Below are 15,324 nucleotides of genomic sequence, written 5' to 3' on the forward strand. Positions count from 1 at the left end.
CACCATCTATGCAGTGGGTGCAAATTGAGAAAAGGCCATTATAGGTACCACAGAAGCCTGCTTATTTTCCTATGGATTTTGTTTTGAGCTGTGGCCCACCTCAGATATGGCCTGTTTTTAACAGCTTTCCCCATCTTGGCTTCTGTTCATCCTACTTTTAAAGCAAAGCATAAGACTAAGGCAGGGCCAAATGAAGCATGAGGTGACCACTGGCAACTGCAGTTATGGTCCAAGACCAACCAAAAAACACACTCAAGATCATCAATTCCCTCCCCCCCCCCAACCCCATACATGAAAGGTACATGTTGCTGCTGCCATGTGGATGCCACTAAAAACAGCCTGGTGACAGCTCCCTTTCTCAATGGTAATAGTTGCAAGTGCTCACTTATGGCGAGTCTTCAGGTTCTCATTTCATCAGCTTCTGAGGGGTGTGATAGACACTCATAACATGATTTGAATAGGCTCTGGCCTGAAGTATAGAAACAGGAACAGAGTGTGAGAAGCAGTTGTAGGGGGCAGTAGGGAGTGAGGTAAACCCCATGGCATTATATGGTGCAGCACATAATCAACTCTGTGGCTCTATAACATTAACACTCTCTCCAGCTATAAGCATGCATTTAGAAGGTAGAACACAGATTGTCAGTCCAGAAGGCTGAGGAAAGGGTGTTAAGGCATAACTAATCTATGTTAAGTGAACTTGAGTATGTGCCTCTGTTCATTCAGGGGAAAATGTTTAAATATATTCAGCTAGATTCCATTTGAGTGACTCACAGACCATCTTATGGAATTAGCCATCAGCAACTTAATACAGACATTATTTATGAATATGTATATCAGCTTGGCGGACTCACAGGCTGAGTGACACATGGACCACAATATGCTAATAACTTTGCCACACACTAGTTAGCAAGGTATCATGAATGCCATTACATTTTTGCCACCTGTCTGCTTTTGAGAACTCTCTCTATTTTGTTCATTATTTTTCCAAACCGATTTGCACGCTCAGGGAAGCAAAAATTTAATTAATGATTTCATAATTCACTAATATTCTGATACTCACACACACCTAGGCACAGGCAGAAGTCTATCTGGCTATGGATAGGTTTGCCAGAATTACCTGTTACCTTGACCTAGAAAGCTACCTCAGCACAGTTCTGTGTTTAGTTTAGCAGATACAGCTTGGATCTAGTGTTGCTTGTTATGTTCTCATTTACATGAATTTTTAATTTTCTCAGCTTGTTTTGTAGTTTGCAGGGCTTAGATGTTTATTTATGAGCATAAGAACATAAGAACAGCCCCGCTGGATCAGGCCATAGGCCCATCTAGTCCAGGTTCCTGTATCTCAGAGTGGCCTACCAAATGCCCTGAGCATTGCAATTCGAAAGTGCAAAAACAGTTCCCCAGAGTCAACCAGGCCCCATAAGACACTAGAAAGCAGCCTTTCACTTCTTCCATTGTGCATCTCCTACAGCCATCTTTGGACAATGGTTCTTTACAGCTTAACAGACAGGAAAAGGAGTACACTCCAGGGGACAGGGACCTGCAGTCTGAATGTCAGCAGCAATAAAAGGAAGAAAGGAAGAGACAAGAATGAAAGGCAGGTGGGATGTGAGGGTTCCGAGCTATTGTTGATTGGGGCCATTTGTGTTGGCAAGGTAGCAACAAGGTTTTCAAGATGCACAGGATACTTTTCTGCAGGCAAGAACAAACAACAGAATGCCAAATTGGAAAGAAACACAAGTGTGTTAGCCTGCAGGTTTATGCTGCTTGGGGGATATGAGCTTGTAAACAGTCAGAAGTGGAAAAGGGTGTGTTAAAGTTCACCGCTGTCTGTACTCCCTCACTGAACATGCCCTTGCACATTTGTCTGTAGGGCTGCTTGTCAGGTAACAGGAAGCACATTGCCAGAAACAAGCATCTTCTGTCATCTCTGACTTCCCTCAGGGCGGTAGCCAGGCTGGAGCCAGTGGATGCACTGCTCTGTCATGAGCACTGCCGCATCCCACCTAGGAATTCTGGGGGAAATGGGATTTTTTAATTTGTAGTGTGAGAGCTTCCATTTAAAGGACAAGAACTTATTTTAAAAAGAAGAAGAATTGTAGTTGTTTTTTTTAAAGCAATGGCAGCTGATGCACTCCAAAAGTGCTCCAAACTCCACTGTTCTGTCTACTCAAGATTTCCCCCTGGCTAGGGTGAATTTGCATGAGCACAATGACTCTTATGCTTAGTGATCCTGAAAAAAGTGTATTAGCCATTGTAAGAAATAACATAAAGTGATTTTGAAAAATATCTACCCTACCTTGCACACTACTCTTTTAACCCATTTTTGCCCAGACCACAGCTGTACACATTTGGCCCCTGTTGTGTATATGCATCGTTGGGCAGAAATGGCTTAAAGTACCCTTCTATAGTGGTTGAAAGGAGGATTTCCATCCCCCAAGCATACTTAAGGATGCTAGCTACACAAAAATATTATTAACTGTATTTATTATTAACTGTATTTATATACCGCTTTTCAACTCAAAGTTCACAAAGCGGTTTACAGAGAAAAATCAAATAACTAATGGCTCCCTGTCCCCAAAGGGCTCACAATCTAAAAAGATGCAAAAAGAACACCAGCAGACAGCCACTAGAAAAGACACTGCTGGGGTGAGGTGGGCCAGTTACTCTCCCCCTGCTAAAAAGAGGAGCACCCACTTGAAAAAGTGCCTCTTACCCAATTAGCAGGGGTTAAAAATATTTGTGGGGAAAGCGCCCAAATGCATGGAATAAGCCTGCCTCACAAAGAATACATGCACATAGTGCTAGATAACCCTCCTTCCTCCAAACAATAACCTTGCTGTAGACCAGGGGTCTCCACACCCTGGCCCGGGGGCCAGATGAGGCCCGCAGCAAGCCTCTATCCAGCCCACGGCCAGCCTCTAGTCCCCTGAAAGCCTCTGGTCCACTTGACTGAACATGACCAGAGCAGTGCTCTGATTGCATCTGGGGGGTGTTCTGAGGGCAGGAGAGGCTGAGTGAATGAGCCCATTCATTCATTTATTCATTCACCTAAGTTCCATCTCTAATTTATATTTAAATTTTTTTCCAGCCCTCAGCACTGTGCCAGGTATTTCATGCGGCCCTCTGGCCAAAATGTTTGGAGACCCCTGCTGTAGACTGATATAGCAGGCAGGGATAGCAGCTCATCCCCTTTCCAGGACTGAAAAAGGTTGTATGGTTCCCTTTCCACCCTCTTAAGTAGGAAATGGTGATTGGGGGGGGGGGGGGGAAGAAGAGAACTTCAAGAGAGGAACACAACAACACTGAGTGCATCCCAGTTACTTTGGCACCCATGCTTTATTAAGGCAGAGCTCCAACCAAGCCAGAGACAACCCACCCAGGGCTGCCTGAAGCTAGTGGGCTTCCTGAGGTGGCACATAGCTCTGCCAGCTCCTCCAGCTCTGCCAGCTTCATTACCTGGTTCCTTCTTCCACATGGATTCTTGAATCCAAGCAGGAAGACACCTGCTCTCAGTATTGGCATCAAAACAGTGGAGCAGAAGGGGCCACAGTCCCCGGGTACCAAGCTGCAAGGGGATGACACCTCTAGTGACCAAAATTGCTAAAATCACGCTTTGTAGGAATAATGCCATCATGTTATATATCATTGCAATGTGCAGAATGAAATGAAACAATAGTGAAATATCTCAATTTGATCAAAAGTTATGACCAAAAAAAAGAAAAAGAAAACAAACATACAACTGTCTTATGTAACAAAACGTAGATTTCCTTAACTCAGAATGGTCCAATGAGACTGATTATTCAAAGAACCAATGAGATGCTATTATGATACAGCATGGAACCAATAAGGTGTTAATAAGGTGACACCCTGGGGAGGGGGTGACACCACTAGTGACCAAAATTGTGGAAATTGTGGTTTTTAGGAATACTACCATCATGTTATATCCCATTAGAAGTGTAATTTACAGCAGAATGCAGTGAAACAAACTGCATTGAAATATCTGTGTTCTATCAAAAGCTACAGCCAAATGACCAAAAAAGGAAACACAATTGCCTTATGTCACAAAAAGTGGGTTTCCTCAACTCAGAACTGACCAGTGAGCCTGAGTGTTATGAGACCTAACAAGATGTTATGATGACACAACATGGAACCAAGAAGATGCTATCATGAGTCAGCTCCTTTTTCCACGTATCAGAGCTAATACTAGAACTCCTATTCAGTTGTGTGAGTGTCATCAAGTTGGCCACTATTTTCTGTTGGTTACTGATTACTTTGGAAACTTGTACTGTTCTATAGTTAAATAAATAAATGGGGATGACACCATGAGTTGTCATGGGTGACACCAACCCTAGTGATACCACTGGTGGGAAGGTTGGGTGTTGGTCACTGGCTTAGCTGACTTTTTTAAAAAAAATTTTTAATTTTTCCAGAAACAAAAATAACACACATAACATATAATACAATACATACAATACATAAACACAGTATTAGAGGGTGCAAGATATCATACATCACTATAACTAATAAATTATTACATATTTCCTAATCCAGTTCCTCTTCTACGTTAGCATCTTAATATCATTTATCATTTATCTATCATATATCATATCATATATATCATATCTATAATACATTCATCTAAATACCCTCTTATACTTCTACAACTTTATTTTAAACCAAGCATAAAATAATTTTCATTATTCAATCTATATCGGTTCCACTGTTAATTCAAGCTCTCTAAAAATCTGTCTATTTCCACCACATTCATTATTTTCTCTATTAATTCATCTTTCATTGGGATCTTTGTGTCTTTCCAATATCTAGCATATAAAATCCTCACAAGAATTAATATCATAATCCAATATCTAACATATTAAATTCTAACAACTTTTAATATCCTAATAATTACATATATCATTTCTCTATCTATAACATCCAAAATTAATATATCCTCATGACTAAATACATAAACATATATGTAAACATCCAAAACAATATCACCTAAAATTAATTCTAATTCATTAAAATTATCCTCTAAAACTCTAACATCTATTAATATCAAGCTAACTAAAATTTTTATACATATTACATATCACCTATAAAACTTATATCAATTCTCATTGACGTCTAATAAACTTTAATTTATAACATACAAAATTAACACATTACTGTCTTTCTTTTTATCTATTCCCTTGTCTCCAACCTAGATATCCACTGGTCTGCCAAATCTCTTCCCTAGACTTTAACTTTCCATCTTTTTTTTATAATAAAATTAACATGAATTCCTCTTAACAAATAACTGTTTAATGTACTTGTCCTTCTTGCTAAATCAACATCTTGATGAGTCATCTCCTTCACGTGATCATTCCAATCTATGTAAGTTGGTTGAAGTATTTCTTCTTCCTTCACTTGATCAATCCAATCTGCATCAATTAGTCGAAGTATTTTTTCTCCTTTGTGGTCTGGTGACTTTTGAGTCTTTATCTTCCAAGCTATCTCCAATAACATTGTCTCTTCAAATTGTTTGTTTTGTCCTGTCTCCAGTGTTTTGGATTTATCTTCCATTTCTTTGCTCTTTTGTTGACCCTCTCCTGTTTGTTGCATATTAGACTCAATTGTCTGTTGAATTAAGATTTCCAGGCTAATTTGGATTTGCAAATATCGATTTGCTTGTTGCTTTCCCATTTCCAATACTTTTTCCATAATCCTGTTTTTTCTCGTGTGATTCAGATATAACATCTTTAAGTTGCACACTAAGATCATTTAGTTGTGTAGTTAACACATCCAAACTAGCTTGAACCTGCAGATATTGATTTGTTTGTTGCTATCCCATCACCACTAATTTCTCTATATTGTCTTGTATTGTCTGCTTCCATTCTTTCCCTTTCGGTTCCTCTTGTGTTAGTTTTCCCAAGTTGGATTCCAGGGCAAAAGAGCTCCTAACTTTAGCTCCTTCTCCTGTCATCCCTTTTCTTCCTTCTTACTTCACTTGTCAAGTCCTGCTCTTGTCCTTGTAGTATCTTTTCTAGTCCACTAGATGTCCCTGATGTTCTTATTTCTGTTATTTATATTTGTTTCTATGTCAACCGCATTCCTTTCCAGGAGATAATCAATGTAAATGTAAACAATGTATGTAAACAATCATACCACTTTTGTCAAACAAAAAAAAATGCAGGTCTCCAGCAGCTCTCCACAGGCACTCCACAAGCTCTCCACAGGAAAACGAAACTGAACACTCCACAACAATAATTGTATTCCAAGACAGTTGATTTGTAATCCAACAAATTTTAGGTTTATAGAGTTATGCACTCATATTTCCATAACAAGCTCGGCAGATCTCCTCCAAAGCTTCTTCTCACATCAACAAACAAATACGCAGAGAAAGCCTCCCCCTCCTTCCTCTTCTCCCAGGAGGGGGAAAGCCTGCCCCCCCTTCTCCTTCTCTCAGGCAAAAGCTTAATCAGGCAGTCAATTAGTCAATTAATGCCAGACACACACAACGGAACAACACTCACTTGCTTCTTTCAGCTTCCTTCCCTCCTTGGAGCCTTCGGCTTATTTTCAACATTGAATCCTCACCATCAGCGACATCGATGGCTGGGTTCCCTTGGAGAAAAAACAGTCCCTGGCTGGACTCTTCTTCTCCAAAACCGTACACCATCTGTAGGATTGAGGCCTCTCCTGGCCACTGATCCTCAGATCTCATCAGACCCGTGATTCTGGGAAGAAATAGTGTGTTTTCCAAGAGCTTTCCAGGAGCTCAGAAAAACACGGCTACTTAACCACCTCAGGCCCCACCCCACCCCCGCTTAGCTGACTTTTAAAGCAGATTCTAACATTCATGGTGGACTATAGTCTATCATTGGTTATTGACCATGTTGGCTACATTGAACCTCCAGATGCAGGGGGAGTATGTCACTGAGTCAGGGACAGATCCAGTGTTTGTGTCTGGGGAAGCATGAGAACTCCAGAGCCCAGGTCAACCAGGTGGGTAGACCTGGGCTTCCAGTTGAACTTCTGCCTTGTTGGTTGAGGTTTGCTGGGCAGGTAGGGCTCTTGCCCAGACTTGAAGACTAGATTAATTAATTTTGTTGTATTGGGGGGGGGGGTGTCAAAAATTTATGGGCCCTGGGTGTCAGATGATTTAGTTACGCCAGTGGCTCCCAGAGCACTCTCCATTTCTTCTTTTGTTTCAGGAGCCATGCGGACAAAATCCTGACATTGCTCCTTCCCCCACTGGGCTCTTTTAAAGTGTGTGGAGGAGGAAGGTGAAGGAGCCAGAAGGTGAAGCTGTCTCACGCCTTCCTCTGCACAAGCTATTTACACAAAGCAGGCAATGATTTGAGAGCCAGGGTGGTGTAGTGGTTTGGGAGCTGGACTTAGACTTGGAAAATTCAGGTTCAAATTCCCACTAGCCCTGAATCTTCCTGGGTGATGGAGCCAGTAAGTATCAACCTCACAGGGTTGTTGTGAAGACAAAAGTATGTACACCATCCTGAGCTACTTGGAGGAAAGGTGGTATAAAAATGTGAAAAATAAATGAACAAAGCCAAGTGTGGTGGGAATGTACCCTGCATTGATTCAACAGCCATATAGAGAAAGGGGGCCAGTAAGCAACAAAGTGCATCTGCAGCAGCAAAGTGTGTGTGTGTGTGTGGGGGGTCTGTTTGGACCCCCAATGCACTGCACAGTGTGAATGGGCTCCTTTGCATCATGGATGTGTCAGCTGTAAACCATGAGACAGGCTGAAGCAGTCACTTTGAGCTGCAAGCTGGACAGAGTAACAAGCACCCTCACCCTGGGATCAAACTACCCCTTTGCTTGTCTTACAAACCCTGCTGTGTACTTGTCCTGTCTTCCTCTTGAAACCAGCAAGGGGCAGATCAGGGAGCTCCTCCTCTGACCCTTGCAGGCTTCGAAGGAGGCACAGGACAAATGAGCAGGGACGTTGGCAGCTCCTTTGCTCCTCTTGTGTCTCTTTTGAAGCCTGCAAGGGTCAGACAAGGAGCTTCCTGATCATCTCCTGGATGGCTTCAAAAGGGATGCGGGGTGAGCGAAGGAGCTGCTGGCAGCCTTCTCCTCTCATACCTTGTCTCTTTTCCCCTTGACAAGAGAGTGCATCTCCTTGAGGGTGTGCGTGCATGCAGTAGCGTGGGTGTCCTGATGGCAGCAAAGTGACACACTCTTGCACACAGGGGTGGGCCAGGTCTGCTTCAAGCATTCTGAGCTGCAGCGCATGCCAGATCAACTGTTTACCTAGCCCATTTGATAAGCTTGTGACATGACTGGGAAATTGGCAATTTCCCCTAAGTGGAATCGTGCTGTTTTTGTTCCTTTTGTTTTTATGCTAAAAGTGCAAGTATGCAGAAATGGAACAATTTTTTAAAAGAAGAAAAGCTATTTTCAATCAGGTTGATGGCTGGGATGAGGCAAAAATAAAGGGCTCAATAGCTCCCTCTTTGATGCATTTTAAAGCATCTACCGGCCCTTTAATCCAGTGATTCCCAAACATTTTTGACTGGTGGCTCCCTTGACCTGCTGGATCATTGGCCAAGACTCCCCATTAGGATTACAATCCTATACATTGCATAGGGTGGCAGGTTTTTCATGAGGATTTCTTGGATCTCCAGGGAGCTGTAGCTCACTGTATGGGAACCACTGCTTTAATTCATTGTTTCCTGAAGGAGGCCAAGAGGAATTAGTTAGGAAGTGACTACAGTAATTACAGGGCCAATAGCTGAAAGAGACCTTGGCTGCCCTCATAAACATACTTTGTAGAACTGAATGGGATTTTCTTCTGAACCGTCTTATATTGTTACTCATGGTGATGGATATTGCCTATTGCACCCGCTTGAACATTTTACTTTCTGGGAAGGGAGTATATACCTCCCAAGCCTACTGCTGCCATGATTGGCTTACACCCCAAAGGGCATACCCCTGGGAAATGTACCTTCAGAATGCCAGCTTATTTAGCTCTGGGAAAGGTGATGGCTTCCAAATTGTGTGCTGTGGCACCACAAGGAACTGCGGCAAACTCACAGGGGTGCTGCAGGATGTCCCCTACAACCTCTTCCTGGCTCTCAGGCACCTCCATCTTGGATCACACAAGATCTGATGAGAATCTTGTCAGATGCAAGATGGCAGCACCCATCTTCCTCGCTCTCCCAGGTGCCACCATCTTGTCTCACGCAGGATCTTGTGCAATCCAGGATAGCAACACCCAGGACAGCCAGAAAGGAGAGGTTGCCACAAAAGAATAGGGCCATGACCACAGTAAGATTGGGAAGCGCTTAGGTCTTAGGATGCCTTAGTTAGAGAGGCAAAGTTTGCTACTGAGGGGCGAGAGAGAAGACAATCCAAATGAAGGACAATTATTTTATTAGGTAATTTGTCATATTGGCACAATTTAATGATACTGTATTTCTCTTTGGTGCTGCACTTGAGTTAATTACAAATTATTTAATGTTTATTATTTACTGAAATGGTGTTTATTGATTGTGTGTGTCAATTGATTGTGATACTTTTCTTGTTTTGGTTTGCTGTTGTAAATTGCTTTGAGTGTCACCAAGCCAGAAAAGTGGAATACAGTACAAATTAAACTTGACTTCAACTCAGGAGAGAATAGCTTTATACAGTAATACCACCCATAATGCTGCTTCCTTTAGTGCCAGTTTGTTACAGTCCCCTTTGTCCTGATGTGATTAACAGTAACTGTAGCTAATGGGAGCAGTGCATTCTGGGTGCTACAGATGGGCTACTGTAGGGAAAAAGGACGCTAGAGTAGTTGGTCGTTAGTTTGATCCAGGAGGGCCCTTATGCTAGAGCACCTTATAGCCCAATCATTATGTTCAATGAGGCTTACTCCCAGGTAAGTGTGCATACCAAGGACAGCAACTGTTACCCTGCACGTGCCTGATCTCGTCTGATCTCAGAAGCTAAGCAGGCTCAGAAGCTAAGCAGGGTCAGGCCTGGGTAGTACTTGGATGGGAGACCGCCTGGGAATACCAGGTGCTGTAGGCTTATACCATAGTCTTTCGAGACTTAAGGTTGCCAACCAAGTGTGCATAGAATTGCTGCCTTACTGTGAAGAGGACTATGACCAAGTCAGTCTTAGCCACAACAATCATACCCCACTATTGGCCTTATTCTGACTACAGTACACATCTCTTGCTGCATTACACAATGCACTTACTCAGGACTCCATTTTGGTAGGAAGGGTGAGGGTAAGACATAGTTTTTCTGCCTCTCTTCCCCCCAGCATTCCCTCCAGGACTCCACACTTATCTGAAATACATCTGTCTCTTCTTGCACCTACTTAAAAATCATGGGCAAACTAGGTCTTGTTCAGAGCAGCTACGAGTTAAAAGAGCATTTGTCAGACTAATAAAAGGTTGTGAGTTTGTTCAGATTAAAGAAGCATCATCCGCTCCCAACACCATCCCGCCAACAATTGTTAACAGCTTGCCTTAAAAGGACAGAGTTACCTCCCCGTTATGTCTTGCATTGTTCTCTGCTCCGAAACAATCTGGGCAGGGACAAAAATTAACTAGCCATTATCAGAACAAGCAGCACATACACAGGCCAACACACATTTTGCTTTCTTAAAGCTTACACCAATTCCTGGGCTGTGGCATAGCTAAGGGGGTGCAGGGAGTAGCAGTTGCTCCGGGCATCAAGCTTTAGGGGGGCAACAAGCTGAGCTTAACACTAGTGACCAAAAATGTGAAAATCTTAGTATGTATCAATAATACCATCATGTTATATATCATTGGAAAGGTAACTTAATTCAGAATGCAGTGCAACAAACTGCACTGGAATATCTGTATTCTTTCAAATGTTATGGCCAATTAAACTGAAAATGGAAACAACTGCCTTGTGGAACAAAAAGTGAATTTTCAAACCAAAAAGTGAACTCCAAACCAACCTATGAGACTAATTGTTCTTAGTGCCAATGAGTTGTTATGATGCAGCATGGAACTTTTTATTTAATTAAATTTGATTTTTATCATTTGGGGGGGCTACAAAATCTTCTTTGACCTCAGGTAGCAGATATATGCCTTAGTTATGCCACTGACTGGGGGGGGGGAGGCAGCAGAGCAAGTGGGTGGTGAGCTGCAGTGGGGGGAGGAGGTGGGTTCCTCCCAATTTTCACTTTTTAAAAAGCCCGGGTGTGATGTCACTTCTGGTTGTGACATCACTTCCAGGCCAACATTTTGATCTTGGCACCGGACTACATGATCATTAGCTACGCCACTGTTCCTCGGTATATTTGGGGTGCCGATTCCAAAAATGGAATCTGTTTTACCCTATCACATCTAGTTTTGGAGACACTGCATAGCCTCTTTAGTGAATGGTTCAAGCAGCTTCCTCATGAGGAAGCCTACACCATGGCTTCCTCATAAGGAAGCTGCTTGAACCATTCACTAATGAGGCTATACTATCTCTAAAACTAGACATGATAGTGCAAAACGGATGCGGTTTTTGGAATTGGCACCCCAAATTCATATCAACCCACCATAAAGTTAGGGAAAAACTTTTCTGACACTCAATTTTGTAGGCCTGTGTTATTAGTTCTCCTAACTGCACACCTCCCAGCCCCCAATATTGCACCATGAGGCATGTAGACATCCCAGTTCTCCATTTTTCTCCCAAATTCTAACAAAGAAGGCAGAGTGAGCTCCTTGTATTAGGTAGTGCAGCATGGGAAGGAATTTTTCAATTCAATTTTGCTTAAAACCATAGGTCGTCGCAATACATTAAAAGAAAAACAACAACAAAATATATAACAATAACCAATAAAAGCACTCATCCTTAAGATTTATGGAGTGCATGGGAAGGAAAATGTTTTGTTTGCAACACAGTAGAACAGCAATTTTCAATGTTGTTGTTCTCACTGTACCACCCCTATTGTCTACTCTATGGTCTTCGCCTCTTGTGATGTCACTTCCAGGAGACTCATTCGACTTCTGTATCTTTGTTTCTAGGGCAAGAACTTACTGCGGCTTTCAAACTCCCTGGGAGTTTGAAAACTGCAGCTATAGACAGTTGCCCTAGAAACAGAGCTTCAGCACACAGAAGACATTTTCAGCAATTTTCAAAGCTGTGCTCCAGACTCCTGCAGCACACCTGTGGACCCTTCACATCACAGCAATGTGCCGCGGCATACCAGCTGAAAGTTGCTGCAGGAGAACATTGAATAAAAACCAAAAGTGACTGCCTCAAAGCCAAACACCACTACTTTTGTACAAGTCCACTGGAGTCTCTGCAAAAGGACCAGACTTTGCCCCAACAATAGAAACTCCCTTCACATTGTTGACTGGAATTGAGTACATTTTCAAAAGTATAACTATGGAATTTTTTTTTTGTTATTGTGAAGGATATCTTTGTGGATATAGCTGAATATTATTTATTTAGCATTTTACAGACTGCACTTTTGTGAACCAGCAACTAATTGAAAGGCAGGAAGCAGAAGGCAGGCAAAAATGGGCATTGCTCTCAGTAGAGTGGCAAGCTGCCAATTTCTACATACACCGAGAGCTGGCCTTTCCAAAATACTTAATATCTGAAATGAGAGGGGCAAGGCCTTCCCTTTATGAATCTTTGCACTAAAATGCCCCAGAACTTATGCCCCAACAAACATTTAGCCCTACCTTTCAAAGATACCAAAGAAAATGTCCTCCTGAGCATCTCTTACAAATGTACAACTGTGATAGTTTTGTCTAGAAATATTTCTGATCTTGTTGGACAGCTGAAAGCCCTGGCCTACTTCCTGCCTTTGTTTCTCGCCAATAGTTCACCACTCTCTCCTCTTGCTTCCACCAGTCCATCAAGCCACTGATTGAAAAACGCCGCAGGGCTCGCATCAATGCTAGCCTGGAACAGCTGAGGAAGCTACTTCAACAGACCCCAGATCAACAGGTAACTGCTGCACCCCCAGCAAGGAATAGCAAGGCCCCTTGAAGAACAATCTATCCCTGCAGTCAGACCAACAAGTGCCTTAAGATACTTACAAGGGCAGAACATGGCTGAAAGCACACCCCACCACCCTCCAAATCTGAAAACTCAACTAACATCCTATACGCGGGGAACACCTTATCAAAAATTTAGAAGATTGTTGCAACCAGCACATTTTGATGGTAAAAATTTTTTGCTGAGTTAAGGGTGCAGTCCTAACCCCTTATGTCAGTGCTTTCCAGCACTGACTTAAGGGCAATGCAGCTCTGAGGTAAGGGAACAAACATTCCCTTTGAGGAGGCCTCCGTGAGTGACACCCAACTGCAGGATGCAGCACACGTCCCATTGGCACTGCTGTGCCAGTGCTGGACAGCACTGACATAAGGGGTTAGAATTGCGCCCTAAGACACCTAAGTGCTAAATTGGAAGCATAAAAGGTACATGGGCCATATCCTTCAGGCTGTGCAAGGCAAGGCTGTACATATACTTCAGCATGTGGCCATTCTCTTCTGAAATCTTCAAAGCTAAGAAGTGGCTGCTGATTTCCCAAACAAAAGGTGAGTTCAGTGCTGAATATTGTCCTTTGTCCTTCACCTCCATAAGAGAAAGACCACAATTATTTCTGACCACAATGACCACAAGGTAATCTGTGGTTACATTCCTCTCGCCCTTCCTCTAGGGAGCTCTGGATGCAAGGTCTCCTGCACCCCCATTTTCTCCTCATAGGAATCCTGTGGGTTAGGTCTAACGGTCCCAGGGTCACTCAGTAAGTTTGATGGCCAAGGTAGGATTTGAACCCTCATCTCCCCAATCCTAAACACACTAACCAGCACATTACACTTGTCTTATGTGCAATTATATACATTTGCACAAATGTATACAGATAGCAGAATTCAACTTTTCTTGTTGCAGCATTTGTATTACTTGAGTTCAGAATTACTGTTAAGCGCAGGCAAAGTATGTATTCCATTGCTCTGAAACAACCTGCACTGAGCAGGCAGCAATGATACCGAGTTGATCCTCTTCTGTGATGTGCTATACCAGGAACAGGGCAGGAATCAGTGCAACACAATGGGCTCTGTGTACATGTCATGCAGAACTGTAAACAGGAGTGAATTCACTTTTGAACCTTTCCAGAAGCTCCATATAGAGGTGCCTTTTAACCTCTTGGGTTTTTGTCTTCCACAGAATACTAGAGCTTTGTCACGTTTGGAGAAAGCGGAGATTCTGGAGATGACAGTGCAGCAACTCCACAGGCTCAAGAAGCAAGGTAATGGTCACTTTTCCCCCTCTAGCTCCTCCTCCCCTGGTACAAAACCAAGGCATGCACACAAAAAATGCCAAGTGCCAGCACCAGGATGCCATTTATTAGCATAAGGAAAACTAGCATATCCAATTTTGCCTCTGCTCCAGGTGCTGTTGCTACATCTTCCCAAGACAGCCAGGATTTTGCTGCTGGTTATCGCCACTGCATCAATACTGTCTGTGCTTTTCTCAATTCAGCTGGTTCCTCTTTGAGCCAGGATATGAAATACAAGATTCTGCAGCAGTTGGAAGAAACCCCAGGGGCCAGGCCTTCCATGACATCAACTCCAGTTTCCAAATTCTGGCAATATCATAAGACAGACTCTCTCTCGTCCTCTCAGCCTCTCTTACCACGGGCAGCTCTTCCCCCTCCACATCCTCTTTCAGACTCTCAACCTCTTAGCAGTGGGCCTTGTTCACATCCCTCTGCAAGTTCTACCCTATTGCCCCAGCTACCTGTATCTTGGGCCCAGCCAACTTCTTCTGTTGCAACCATCCATATCTGGAGACCATGGTGAAAGGTGTGGCCTCATTCAAGATGGCTAACCAGGAAAAGATGAGTGTGAAGCCAAGCAGAGCTGCCTTGTGGAAACAAGAGTAGGTTTCTATCCTACAAAACCTTTAATACCAAAGAGTGAACACACTTTTTTAACTTTAGATGCAAAGACTTGGAAAACAACTTCGGCTTTGAAGCACAGCAGACTTCTGTCTCATGCTTTAAAAATCTGCCCCAACTCTCTAAAGCTGGATTAACTGCAGAGGTTTTAGGGCAAACAAACTGAATGTACAACACTTTGACAATGGATATGGTGAGAAAGAAAAACAAAAACAGACAACCAACCCTAGGTCCTGGCCTGAAAGGATCCATGGGCTATTCTGAACAATATTGTTCAATCCATTCTGGCTAAGTACCATTATCAATGCAGGATAGGCTTCGTATGAGGAAAAAAGGAGGGCAGGAACCATGTACACCATCCTGAGCTTGTTGGAGGAAGGGCGGTATAAAAAATGTGAAAAATAAAAAAAGTTGTATAGACATGATGCTGTAGAAGACTCTTTGCT

At 42.9% G+C, this 15,324-nt stretch overlaps 1 pseudogene; it reads left to right on the top strand.

The window, feature by feature from the left end:
* Positions 1-9,889: 9,889 nt before the first annotated feature.
* On the top strand, positions 9,890-10,023 carry LOC136642565 (5S ribosomal RNA; annotated as a pseudogene).
* The last annotated feature ends 5,301 nt before the right edge of the window (positions 10,024-15,324 follow it).

Source organism: Tiliqua scincoides, chromosome 2, assembly GCF_035046505.1.
Source record: "Tiliqua scincoides isolate rTilSci1 chromosome 2, rTilSci1.hap2, whole genome shotgun sequence".
Classification (NCBI taxonomy): Eukaryota; Metazoa; Chordata; class Lepidosauria; order Squamata; family Scincidae; genus Tiliqua; species Tiliqua scincoides.